General features: G+C 53.1%; 1 long non-coding RNA gene across 1 annotated transcript; it reads left to right on the forward strand.

Moving 5' to 3' along the window:
• The first annotated feature begins 4,246 nt into the window (after nt 1–4,246).
• LOC147416257 (uncharacterized) lies at nt 4,247–7,511 on the forward strand. Its single transcript, XR_015183784.1, has 2 exons — nt 4,247–5,435; nt 6,864–7,511. It is a non-coding gene; the product is annotated as an uncharacterized LOC147416257 (long non-coding RNA).
• Nucleotides 7,512–13,960: the final 6,449 nt, after the last annotated feature.

Raw genomic sequence — 13,960 nt, forward strand, 5'->3', positions numbered from 1 at the left:
TCTCCGGAGAAGGTCGGGACCTCTGCTGCATTGGCCACGCGCTTCCCAGCAACAATTTTCTGACGGGGCTGCATCTGGCCATGGCAGCGGGCAGCGCCTACGAAGAAGACCTGAGCGCCCACAAGGACGACATCATCGACCGCCTGCTGCTCGTGCCCCTGAAACCGCCCATCCATTGGGCACTTTTCCCACCAAGCCGGGCGCCGTGGGCGAGCTGCCGGCAAGGCACCCCTGCATCCCTGCGGAGCGCCTGCCGGAGAACGTGCTGTGCTTCCTCCTCTGCCCTGTCACGAGCTGAACAGAAGCCAAGGCCCTGATTCCTGCGCAGCCTCCGCGCCTGCTCCCAGCTGTGATGCTCCTCCTGCCCGGAGGTGCAGGAGGGCTTCACCCAATGTAAATATGTCCATAAATTTGCTTCGCTTGAGAAATCCTTTGTCTGCGAGTGTCTGGGCAACACTTTGCTGGGGAATGGTACCCCTTGGCTCCATCTCCCCAGTCGAACAAAGTGAGGAATTTTGTGCTGGAAGTTACCTTGGCAGTGGTTGCACTTATGCTTAGATTTAGCACCTCCTGATCTTCTTTCTCTTCACCCTGGTGTTCTCCACATCCCCTCCTCCCTGCCTCCTTTCCCGTGCCCCAGGCCACCTCTCGGCTTGCTTCAAAAGATGCCCCTGAAATGAGGTGTTCCATCGCTGGGTCTCACTTCTTACGGCTGCCTGGCTTCTGGCTAAGATCAGCCCACCACAAGCGGTCACCTTTCTCTTTGTCAGGGAAAGAGCACATGGAGGTGCAAACCAAAGTAGTCGTAATAGTAATGAGTACAGGACCAGCAGGCAAGGATCTCTGAACTCCAGTGATGTGCTGAAAATCTAGGGGATGTCTCTCTGTCCAGCAATGCCAGCAGTGGTGAGCACCTGGGGAGCTGTGGGGATATGCCCCCACGCCTGCAGCGCTCACCAACCTTGCCCTTGCTGCCTCCGAGCTCCCTCGCCCCCTCTCCCACCCGTCCCCGGGCCCCTGCGCCTCCTGCCCCTGCTGCCCCAGCTGACACCTCCCTCCCACCCAGCCCCACTGAGCAACTTCTCTCCCTCCTCGTCCTGGCCGTGGCTGAGGGGATCACTCACACCCTGACCGTGCTGAGCATCGTGCAATACATGCTGAGGGTGGGTGACCGGACAGACGCAGCCACGCCAGTCCTCCTGCGGCAGCACGAGGAGCAGCACAGTTGGGAGATGGTCCTGCAAGCTCTACTCAGTAAATTCCTGCTAGCCCTATGGCCGAAGTCCAGCTGCTGGTGGCCTTGAACAGCTCTTCACTCAGCCTCTCTTTGCCTTTGCTACCAGCCACCGCTTGTTAGACCTTGGGTCCATCTCGTCTCTGTAACAGAGCGATGGACCTTGTGCTCGAATTTACGCTAGCCCTGCTTATGTTTATGCACAGGCATTTTGCACCTCCTTTTCTCCTCTCTCTTCTTCTGGCCTTCTGGATACCCCCTCCCACAGCCCCTCTGCACTTGCACGCTTCCTTCAAAGGACGCTGCTGAAATCAGACGTTCCATCTCGGCATCTCACTGCTTCTCCGCCAGCTGTTCCTTTCAGGCGGGTGGTCCCGTAAAGCAAACTCGCAAAGGCCTACGGAGGCCATCGGGTTCCTCTATTTCTGACCACCAGATCTTCACCGGCAGCTGCAGGCTCCTCCACCTCTGGATGCAGTTTGATGGCTGCTGGGAGGTGGTTGATGTGCATACACCTACTGCTTTCTTCCCGCACAGCTCCTCCCAAGTACAATTACTGCCAGCACCTGTCAGGCGCCTGAGAAGGTCGCTCTTGGTAGGGGTAAACATGTGCATTTGGTGTCCGTGTCTCGGCAGCAGTGGAGCGACGGGGGTGGCCTGTGTGAGAAGAGGCAAAATGCTGCACGGCAGCATGAGGAGTGAGGAAAGAAGTGCAAGGAACGGCCCTGCGATGGCCAAGGGGCGGGCGGGAAAGGAGGAGGAGGGGAGGAGGCGCTCCAGGCAGCATAGGAGAGACTGCCCTGCTGCCCTTGTGCAGGATCCAAGTGGAGCAGGCATTGCCTTGCAGCCCTTGGAGAGGACCACGCCAGAGCAGGTACCCACACCGCAGGCCACAGAGGAGCCTGCTCTGGAGCACGTGGGCACTTCCCGAAGAAACCGTGCTCTGGGCAGAGCCCGTGCGGCAGCAGGTTTCTCCTCAAGGACTGTGGCCCTTGGGAGGGACTCCACGCTGCAGCAAGGGAAAAGTGTGAGCAGAATGGAGCAGCAGAGAGAGGAGCTGGTATGGACTGAGAAGAGCCCCCGTTCCCCATCATCCTGCGCCCCTGGGGGAGTGGGGAGAGGAAGAAGGAACTTTTGGTGGAGTGAAGCTGAGCCTAGGAAAAAAAGGGTGGGGGTGGGAGCCGTGTTTTGCCTTTGTTCCTCGCTTCCCTAAGTTTTCAATAGGCAGCAAATTAAACCAGTTCTTCCCAAGCCAAGTCTGGTCTGGGCTGGGCTGTTCTGTTCGATAGATGATTTACCAATTACCAGAACAGCTGGAAGGGACCGACAAGGATCATGTATTCCAACTGTCGACCTCCGCAAAGTCTTCGACACTGTTTCCCATGGAATTCTAGCGAAGAAACTGGCTGCTTGTGTCTTGGGTGAGCATACGCTCTGCTGGGTCCAACACGGGCTGGACGGCCGGGCCCAGAGAGTGGTGACCAACAGAGTTAAATCCAGCCGGTGGCCGGCCACCAGTGCTGTTCTGCAGGGGTCGGTACTAGGGCCACTTCTGTTGAACGTTTTTACCAACGGTCTCGACAAACGGGTAGAACGCACCCTTAGTAAGTCTGCAGACGACACCAAGTTAGGTGGGAGTGTTGATCAGCTTGAGGGTAAGGAGGCTCTGCAGCGGGACTTGGGCAGGCCGGATCAACGGGCCGAGGCCGGCCCTTGGGCCACCACAACCCCATGCAACGCTCCAGGCTTGGGGAAGAGTGGCTGGAAAGCTGCCCGGCAGCAAAGGCCCTGGGGGTGCTGATCGATGAGCGGCTGAACATGAGTCAGCAGTGTGCCCAGGTGGCCAAAAAAGCCAATGGCCTCCTGGCTTGTAGCAGGAATAGTGAGGCCAGCAGGGGCAGGGAGGCGATCGTCCCCCTGTACTCGGCACTGCTGAGGCCACACCTCGAGCACTGTGTCGGGTTTTGGGCACCTCAATACAAGACAGACAGTGAGGTGCTGGAGTGGGTACGGAGAAGGGCAAGAGAGCTGGTGAAAGGCCTAGAGAATGAGTCTGATGAAGAGCGGCTGAGGGAACGGGGGCTATTTAGTCTTAAGGAAAGGCGGCTGAGAGGAGAGCTTATTGCTCCCTACAACTGTGGGAGCGTAGCTCGCTGAAAACAGGCATGGAATGCTAGAGGGCCTGCACAGGGAAAACTGTGTTGAACAGTTTGTCTAAACTAATATAGTAGGCCTCAAGGACGCTTCGGCCTTGAGGGTCAGAATAGAAGGATTAGAAGCTAACATCCGTATGAGGCGGAACGCATTAGTATTAATAGTAAAGTGATAGGTAGAAGCAGATGACTGATGTATGTATAGCACAATTAGAGTTTATGAAAAACTGCAAGTCATGATGACTTTGGAAAATTATGCTATATAAGAAAGTGCACCTGCACAATAAAACGAGTTTCCTGATATAACTCATATTGAGTCTTTTGTGGATTCTCCAACTCCCGTCTCCGCAAGTGGCGCCCGAACAGGGACCCGAAGAATGAGCAGGACTCACATTCAGGGAAATTAAGGAAAAAGCTTGCCTCTGCAGCAGAGTTGGAGCTCGGCAGAGAAAAGGAGATAAGAAAACAGGCGGCCCATCAGGGAAAGCCGGAGAAAACAGGCAGCCCGTCAGGGAAAGCCGGAGAAAACAGGCGGCCCACCAGGGAAAGCCAGAAAAAAGAAAACAGGCGGCCCATCAGGGAAAGCCGGAGGAAAAAAACAAACAAACAAAAAAAACCCTCGACACCGCGGTAAGATAATGGAAAAAGAAGTAACTTTATCACTATTGGAAAGCTTTCTGGGAAAGCTGGGTGTAAATATTGGAAAAAAGACTTTAATATCTCTTTATACTTGGGGATATGTAAAAGGACATTTCTCGGACTCAAGCACATTGTTTGATGTGTCCGAGTGGCGTAGATGTGGGGACTCGTTATGGGATGCGGTTATTGATAAGGACCGAACGGCAGAAAGGCTGGGGGCACCGTGGCGGGAAGTAACTAACTGTTTGAAAAAGTACAAAATGGAACTATCGGTGGCGGCTGCCGCCGTGAGACGACTTAATGCGGTCGAGAGTTCGTTGGTATTTACGAAACCCCAGATGTCTCCCGGGTCTGAGGTCTTCCCGCTTGCGCCGCCGTTTTCCCGCCCCGATGGGCAGTGCCCTGCAGGGGGGCCGAGCGCACCGCCGGAGGAAAAGCGGTGACTCACAGAGTTACCAGGCGGGAGGAGAGAAAAGGAAGGCGCGCGCCTCGTCGTGAAACGACTGCGGAATCTCACCCCGATCAGACCCAGAGCGCGAGTTCGGGGGCTAGAGGGGCCTCCGCGGGGACCGCACCCTCGGAGGAGGAGGTGCGCCATCATGGCGCCGACCCGATCGCAGTAACAAGGGACTCGACGGAGAACGCAGAAAAACTACAAGAGGGCGTGGGCAAAGAAAAGGGACAAGTACATGAACCAGTAGAATCAAGTCTTTATCCCGACGTCACAACGACCCGCCTAGAATCTCGCCTTTATCCCGACGTCACAACGACCCGCCTACAGGAAGACTCTCTTTCTCCAGGGATCATGTCAAAACAAAAGCAGAAAGAGGAACTGTTTGATGAAGTCCTACAGCAACTCATAAACAAACTATCGGAACTCAATATCGCAGCGGACAGCAACAAGAAGAATCTAGAAAACGCTGCGACTCATAATCCTTTTGCTGTACCGTCATCACTACCAGTGCCTTTGTCGCAAATGCCTGTGCCAACTACTTCATTGTCAAATACACTATTAAGTGAACAAGAAGCAGGACGAAGATGGGAAGGAGTTATTCGTGATGCCCTGATTGAAGGAAATTTTCTTCCTTCTGCCTTTCCTATTGTTACAGATCAGGCAGGAGGTAGAAAATGGGAACCATTTGATTGGAAAATCCTTGAAAAAGCATGTTTAGCAGTATCACAATATGGGCTTCAATCTAGTTATACTCAGCAATTATTACAATCTATTTTTACAGCAGGTGTTTTGTTACCACTTGATTCACAACAGATTGCTAACATTCTTTTGTCCCCTTCTCAGCAGCTTATGTTCTCCAAGGCCTGGCAACAACTCTGTGACCAGGAGGCTGCACGACCAAGGCAGCAAGGGGATCCATTGTGTGGGGTACAAGCACAAATGCTAACAGGCCAAGGTCCTTTTGCGAGCGCAGCTTTACAACAAGGTTTTATAGGAGAGGTATTACAATCGTCAGAGCAGTTAGCTTACCAAGCAATAATTTCAATCAGGGAACCAGGAAAGGTATATTCCTTTGCCAACATTAAGCAGGGTCCACAAGAAAGTTTTCCTTCTTTTATTGATTGTTTATATCAGGTTATTAGAAGTCATCCAGATTTGGATGAGAGAATGAGGGAAAAGGTTTTTAAAATGTTTGCCTTTGAGAATGCTAATGATACAACAAAAAAAAGCTTTAAGTACCCTACCCAGAGATGCACAAGTAGCTGATATGCTTGAAGTTATAGAACGCACCAATGGTATCGCGTTCTTACTTGCTGCTGCTGTATACAGTGCTGTTCAACCCCTCATAGATAGAAAGGAGAGAGGCAAGCAAAAGAGATGTTTCAGTTATGGGACAAGGGGTCACTTTATGAGCCAATGTAAACTCATTTCATTTCCTTTGTAAATCAAACTTCCGCAGTTACACGGCATATCAAATTGTAATTGCACTGTAGGTTTGTGTTTGTCAGGCAGGTGTAAAAAGTACTTAATTTTTCAGTCGTTACAATAAGGTCAAAGCAGGTCCTTGTTTTAAAACTATTTTTTTGTTGTTGTTTATTTGTTTGTTGTTAAAAAAAAAAAAAAAAAAAACCGAAAAAGGGGGTTCTACGTAAAAGATATAAAAACTTTTGTCAGATTTCTTGAAGTGCTTTGGGGAATGGAGAATACCTGCTTGATAACACTTAGTTGTTATTGAGTTTTCTCAGATTCAGTTGACAACCTAGATGCGACAATCTCTGTCCGGCTGCAGGAGCCAATGAGGACTGGGACTCCCTAGGCGCGCCCCGGGACCCTTTCTCGGAGGGGCTCCCTGGCTCAATCTGGCTCGCTGCAGGGGCAGACAAGGTCCATCTACGGAAAAAGGTATTCTTTCTGGTCTGTTTTTTGTAATTTGCTAAATGTTCACACTGTGCACCAATCGGCATTGATGTCAATGTGTATTTTCACCACTCGCACTGATATTTAACGATGTGAATGAGGTTAGTCTGCTTGGTGCTGTGGTTGCTATTGTAGTAATCATGTTTACAGGTGTCTTCTTGTATCTTTTGTGTGAATGGTGTAAAGGAGCTCCTTGTGTGATAGTGTAAAATTGGTTACCAATATTTGAATGCGTGAGTGAGTGAGATGCAGTGTTAATAGCACTTTGCCTCTTTTTACAAAAAAAAAAAAAAAAAAAAAAAAAAAAGGAGGCAAGCAAATAGAGAAATTAACTTGCTGGTCCGAAAAAGCAGTCGAATGTAACTACGCAAATCCTAGAACAGATTAGAACAGATGCTATTAGATTAAAATAGCTTAAGACATGCGGTCTTGCAGAACTGTGCAGCTATTGATTTCTTGCTTCTAGCACAAGATCATGGGTGTGAAGATGTCCAAGGGATGTGTTGCTTCAACCTGAGCCATCATGGAGAATTGATTCATCAGCAGTTGCGGTGGCTGAAGGAGCACAGCTAAAAGATTCAGGATACGAATTTGTTCGACTTATGGCTGCAAACATCTTTGGAAATCTCTCCCCTTGGTTACTAGGCTTAATCAAAGAAAGCATACGATGGCTTATTATAATTATATTGCTATTGCTAGGGTTAGGCTTTGTATGGAATTTGCTGCAGAAAGGCATATCGAGTCTCGTTCACAGAGTTTTATTTGTGCAAAACGAAAAAGGGGGAATTGTGGGAGCGTAGCTCGCTGAAAAAAGGCATGGAATGCTAGAGGGCCTGCACAGGGAAAACTCTGTTGAACAGTTTGTCTAAACTAATATAGTAGGCCTCAAGGACGCTTCGGCCTTGAGGGTCAGAATAGAAGGATTAGAAGCTAACATCCGTATGAGGCGGAACGCATTAGTATTAATAGTAAAGTGATAGGTAGAAGCAGATGACTGATGTATGTATAGCACAATTAGAGTTTATGAAAAACTGCAAATCATGATGACTTTGGAAAATTATGCTATATAAGAAAGTGCATCTGCACAATAAAACGAGTTTCCTGATATAACTCATATTGAGTCTTTTGTGGATTCTCCAACTCCCATCTCCGCATACAACTACCCAGGAGGACATTGTAGAGAGGCAGGTGCTGGTCTCTTCTCACGGGTAATTAATGATCGAATGAGAGGGAACAGACTCAAGCTGCACCAGGGTAGGTTCAGGCTAGGCATTAGGGAACATTTTTCCGCTGAATGTGTTGTCAGGCGTTTGAAGAGGTTGCCCAGGGAGGTGGTTGAGTCACCGTCCCTTATTGTGTTTAAAGTCGTTTAGACGTGGTGCTTGGAGATACGGTTTAGGGGTGTACTTGGTAGAGGAGGGTTGAGGGTCAGACTTGATGATCTCAAAGGTCTTTTCCAACCTGAATGATTCTATGATTCTATGATTCTAAGCTCAAGTCCCCCATGAGAACAAGGGCTAGCGACATGGCAAGACTTCTCCCAGCTGCTTACAGAATATTTCACCGGCCTCTTCATGGTGATTGGGTGGAGTCTATCACAGACTCCCACCAGGCTATCTGCCTGGCTGGCCTTTCACCTGATTCTTAGACCTAGATGCTTTTTAATCCACCCCAGGGTGTAGTTTGCCCTCAGGGCTGCTCTCCAGCCACTCCTCTCCCCGTTCGCACTTCCCAAGGCCGGCCCTTAGTCCGTTCCCAGGTGCAGAATGTGGCACTTTTCCCATTTTGAGCCACTGGTGATTGCCAGTGCTCCGGTCTATCCAGATCCCTCTGCAAGGGCTCCCGTGCCGTCCCTCAAGAGAGTCAACAGCATCTCCCAGTTTAGTATCACCAGCAAACTTGCAAACGGCGCACTCAACTGCTGCATCCAGATCACTGGGAGAAAGATCTCCCTGTCTTCCCGTCCTGTCCCACTCAGTGGGCTTCGGGGTAGGTGAATCCTTTGTACCCTCTCTTTTAAAGGGGATTCCTCTGCACGGCAGAGACCCTTTTCTCGGCAAAGCTAGCGAGTTAATAACCCTCTTTGGTCAGTAGACTGGCAGCAATAACACACTTTAATATTTCTCAGATCGGATAAAGCTAATGTTTCACAGATCAGAAAAAAGTATGGCTCTCCCTAATTCTATCTAATAATACGGAGAGAGAAGGGAAAAACAATAGAGTGAAAAAAAAAGAGAAAGAAAGAAAGAGAGAGGGAAAGAGCTATGACCACTCCTGGGGTCCAGCGCTGCCTCGCGGGTCCAGTCTGATCTTTGGTTCTTCAGTGGTGGGTGCGCACCTGTGTCTTGATTATTGGCATTTTTATTGTCCCTTTTCATTCATATTTATGAGTCCTCTTCACGTTAGCCCCTCCTCTTCTCGCTTCCCATGCTAATTAGGACTCAGGCGCAGTATGCAACGTTTTGGTGCGTCCAAGGGGGTTTCTGTCCACTATAGGTAAGCGAGTGGACCTCCCCAAGGCCAGCGTACACCTGTAGATAAGGGAGTGGGCCTCCCCAAGTTCAGGAGCACCCCTCTTCTGCGGGGTTTGTCCGCTTGGATAGAGGAGGTTGGGTAGCTTGCTCCAACCGAAGCCTCCCTTTATCGATCGCCCCAACTAAAGTCTCTGAAGAAGAACACCTCTCCACCCTCTGATCTCCGAGGAGGGAGCACCGCTTCCATGTCTTATCTCCAAGGAGGGAGCACTGCTCCACCTTTGCAGGGCTTGTTCCCTCCCCAGAGCAGGCTGTAGGGCGAAGCAGGCTGTTTTTAGGGCTAATATACAAAACTTACCCTGTAAAACAGGTTTGTTCAAGATACATACATAAAATCTGCCCAACAGGTTATTTAAGGCAAAAAAACAGACTGTCCTTTACACTTCCTTGCAACCCAGCAGCTTTTCCGTCTTCCTTTCTCTCTCCGCCCTCTGGAGAAGTGGCAGGCAGCGAGCACCTGGCTGGGCGTCCGGCAGCATCTGGCATCCACCCCCCAGCAAACCCTACGCCCGCTGCTGTGTGACAAGGGCCGCTCCCAGCGGCCGGGGTCACTGCAAGGCGCTGGCTGCTGCCTGGGTAGCTCTAGTACAACTAGGGCAAAGCGACCAAAGGAGCTGCCGCCTGGGGCTGAGCTGGCTGCAGCCCCCCAGAGAGCAAGGAGGGAGGGCAGGAGGTGTCCCAGGGAGGATGGGAGCCTCCGCCCTCTCCTTCCTTTGGAGAGTCTATAGATCTTGGAAGGAGGGGTTGGCCACTTGGGAGGACTGTAAGACTGCTGTCAGAGGATGTAGGGAGGCAACTGGGAAAGCTAAGGCCTCCTTGGAGTTGAGCCTTGCAAGGGAGGTCAAATAACAGCAGAAAGGGCTGCTTCAAATACATTGCAGACAAAACCACCACTAGAGGCAATGTAGGCCCACTGTTGAACAAGGCGGGTGCCCTGGTGACAGAGGCTTCAAAGAAGGCGGAGTTACTGAATGCCTTCTTTGCTTCTGTCCATACTGCTGGAGACTGTCCTCAGCAGTTCCTGACCCCCGAGGCCCCAGAGGAAATCAGGGTAAAGGAGGAGTTTGACTTGGCTGATGAGGACTTGATTAGGGATCAATTAAGCAAGCTGGACACACATAAATCCATGGGCCCTGCCTGGTGGGATGCACCCACGGGTGCTGAGGGAGCTGGCGGAAGTCATTGCTAGACCACTCTCCATCACCTTTGGTAAGTCGTGGGGAACGGGCGAGGTGCCTGACGACTGGAGGAAAGTAAACGTCCCTTCAAAAAGGGCAAGAAGGAGGACCTGAGTAACTACAGACCCGTCCTACAGCCTCAGCTCCATCCCTGGAAAAGCGATGGAACAACTTATCCTCGGTGCTGTCTCTTGGCGTATCAAGGATAAGAGGGTCACTAGGAGCAGTCAACATGGCTTCATCAAGGGGAAGTGATGTCTGACCAACCCGAGAGCCTTTTACGAAGACATAACCAGGTGGATAGAGGATGGCAGTGCAGCGGATGTGGTTTATCTTGATTTCAGTAAAGCATTTGACACCGACTCCCACAGCATCCTCACAGCTAAACTGAGGAAGTGTGGTCTAGATGACCGGGTAGTGCGGTGGATTGTGAATTGGTTAAAGGAAAGAAGTCAGAGAGTTATTGCCAACGGGACAGAGTCTAGTTGGTGGGCTGTATCTAGTGGAGTCCCTCAGGGGTCGGTACTGGGACCAGTACTATTCAATATATTCATCAATGACCTGGATGCGGGAACAGAGTGCACTGTCAGCAAGTTTGCTGATGACACAAAACTGGGAGGAGTGGCTGACACACCAGAAGGCTGTGCTGCCATTCAGCGAGACCTGGACAGGCTGGAGAGCTGGGCGGGGAGAAATTTAATGAAATACAACGAGGGCAAGTGTCGAGACTTGCATCGGGGAAACATCACCCCCACGTACCAGTCTAGGTTGGGGACTGAGCTGTTAGAGAGGAGCGTAGGGGAAAGGGACCCGGGGGTCCTGGTGGACAGCAGGATGCCCATGAGCCAGCAAGGTGCCCTCGTGGCCAAGAAGGCCAATGGCATCCTGGGGTGTGTTAGAAGGGCTGTGGTCAGTAGGTGGAGAGAGGTTCTCCTCCCCCTCTACTCTGCCCTGGTGAGACCCCATCTGGAATATTGTGTCCAGTTCCTGGCCCCTCAGTTCAAGAAGGACAGGGAATGGATTGAAAGAGTCCAGCGCAGAGCCACACAGATGATTAAGGGGGTGGAACACCTCCCTTCTGATGAAAGGCTGAGGGAGCTGGGTGTCTTTAGCTTGGAGAAGAGGAGACTGAGGGGGACCTCATCAAAGTCAATAAATATGTAAAGGGCGAGTGTCAGGAGGATGGAGCCGGGCTCTTCTCGGTGATGGCCAGTGACAGGACAAGGGGCAACAGGTGCAAGCTGGAGCACAGGAGATTCCACATTAACACAAGGAAAAACTTTGTCACTGTGAGGGTGACAGAGCCCTGGAACAGGCTGCCCAGAGAGGTTGCGGAGTCTCCTTCTCTGGAGACATTCAAAACTCGCCTGCACACATTCCTGTGTGATCTACTGTAGGTGGTCCTGCTCTGGCAGGGGGGTTGGACTAGATGATCTTTCGAGGTCCCTTCCAAGCCCTGACATCCTGTGATTGTGTGTGATTCTGTGATTCCTCTCCCCGTGACCACCTGTCCCACCGCCTGCAGATCCTGGTCTCTCCAGCCCCGGCCTGTCCCTACAGGGCTCGAGCAGGCACCCTCGGGTAGGAGCTGCAGGATAGTTTCTGCTTGACCTGGGGACACACTTTTCATTCCCCTCCGTTCTTGGGGCTTGCAGGGCCAAGTCGTGCCCCAGCAGGAGGGGCGCAAGGGCAGGAGAGGGAAGGAGCCCGCTTGCAGGGGTCCCAAGGAGCAAACCCCTCGGGGAGGCGGGAGCAGAACTGGCTCTGCTCTGTCCCTGACCAAAGCTCGTCGCTGCTGCTGCAGCTGCTGCAGCTGTGAAGGGAGCCAGCACTGGAAGCCCGGCCACGGGGCTCAGCCAGCTTGCTCGTGAGGGAAACCATCTGCTTGGTCTTTACTTTGTATTTAGTTTTCATTCTTCGTGGGGACAGTAGTGATATGACCACTGAGAGATACGCCTCCATAGCTCTTCTGAGAAATGGATACCTGATGGCGTGTCAGGCGGTGCAGTCAAAAGTCTCTGGGTGCAACGCAGCTCCCTGACGACCCAACAGGGGTTGGAGCAGCAGAAGGGTGAGCGCGTGTGCTCCGTGTGCCCGTAGGAAAGCATGAGAAAGAACTTCTCCCCAAAGGCGCCTCGCTGCTGCTGCTGCCGCTGCTGCTGCTGCTGCTGCTGCTGCTGCTGGTGATGCTGCTGGTGATGCTGCTGGTGGTGATGCTGCTGGTGGTGGTGGTGCTGGTGGCGTGGAGGGAGGCGGGAGCCTGACCTTGGGGCTTCGCCGGGCGTGGAGCTCCCTGTGCAAGCCAGGGACACCCTTGTGCTGCCCCCGCTGCTCTTTCTGGGGAGGTTTAGCGGCCCTGGGAGCCTTGTCCTGCCGGGAGGGGTTTGAGCTTTGCAACGGCCGTGTCCGGGCGGGCAGGGTGTCGCCGTGGGGCTCTGGCAGCTGTGACATCACAGAGAAGATGTCACAAAGGGGGGTCAGCAAGGGTGCCAGCCGGCAGCACTGCCGCCTCAGTACGGCTCAGGCCAGCGGTGAGCGGGGCAGGCGGGGGGAAGGCTGGGCTGGACGAGGGCCGGGGCAGAAGCACCACCCCCGGGAGGTTTTCTAAGGCTGGGGCGCGGGCGCAGCCACTGCGGGGAGTGCATTGGGCAGGGTAGGGGCTGCCCTCGGGGCTGGACGCAGAGGTGCCTGGGGCTGTCACCACGGCGAGTGCCCCGGGGATCTGTGGGGATATACCCCCTCCCCGCTGCGCTCATCAACCTTCCCCTTGTTTCCTCCAAGCTCCCTCACCCCCTGTCCCCCACCGCCCCAGGCTCCTGTGGCTCCTGCACCTGCTGCCCGAGTTGCCGTCTCCCTCCTACCCAGCCCCACTGAGACCCTGCTCTCCCTCCTCCTCCAGGCCATGGCTTTCCTCATGACCCGCATCCTGGCGGTGCTCGGCGTCATGCTGTACCTACTGTGGGTGGGTGGCCCGATGAACAGGGACACGCAGCACCTCCTGCAGCACCATGAGGAGCAGCAGAAGCAGGAGGAGACTTGGCTGCTGCAGGAGATGGAGAGGAGGAGCCAGGAAGTGCACATCCTCACTCAGAAACTGCACAGCCTCCCTCGGGAAGGCGTGCTCCTCGCTACCGGCCAGCAGTGGTGGTTTTGGGCCTCTGTCGAAACCCTGGTCCTGCTGCTTTGGCTCTACATGCTGCGCAGGCAGAGGAGAGCTGACTCGGAGAGGGGCAGCCAGCAGGGAAGCTCCAGCAGAGCAGAGGACGAGAGAGAGAAGGAGAGAGGCCTGGAGGACAGACCAGAAGACCCTTGGGACAGTCTGGGTCAAGACAAGTCTCCGGAGAAGGTCGGGACCTCTGCTGCATTGGCCACGCGCTTCCCAGCAACAACTTTCTGACGGGGCTGCATCTGGCCATGGCAGCGGGCAGCGCCTACGAAGAAGACCTGAGCGCCCACAAGGACGACATCATCGACCGCCTGCTGCTCGTGCCCCTGAAACCGCCCATCCATCGGGCACTTTTCCCACCAAGCCGGGCGCCGTGGGCGAGCTGCCGGCAAGGCACCCCTGCATCCCTGCGGAGCGCCTGCCGGAGAACGTGTTGTGCTTCCTCCTCTGCCCTGTCACGAGCTGAACAGAAGCCAAGGCCCTGCCTCCTGCGCAGCCTCTGCGCCTGCTCCCAGCTGTGATGCTCCTCCTGCCCGGAGGTGCAGGAGGGCTTCACCCAATGTAAATATGTCCATAAATTTGCTTCGCTTGAGAAATCCTTTGTCTGCGAGTGTCTGGGCAACACTTTGCTAGGGAATGGTACCCCTTGGCTCCATCTCCCCAGTCGAACAAAGTGAGGAATTTT

The sequence above is a fragment of the Leptosomus discolor genome, chromosome 1 (assembly GCF_034619465.1).
Source record: "Leptosomus discolor isolate bLepDis1 chromosome 1, bLepDis1.hap2, whole genome shotgun sequence".
NCBI lineage: Eukaryota > Metazoa > Chordata > Aves > Leptosomiformes > Leptosomidae > Leptosomus > Leptosomus discolor.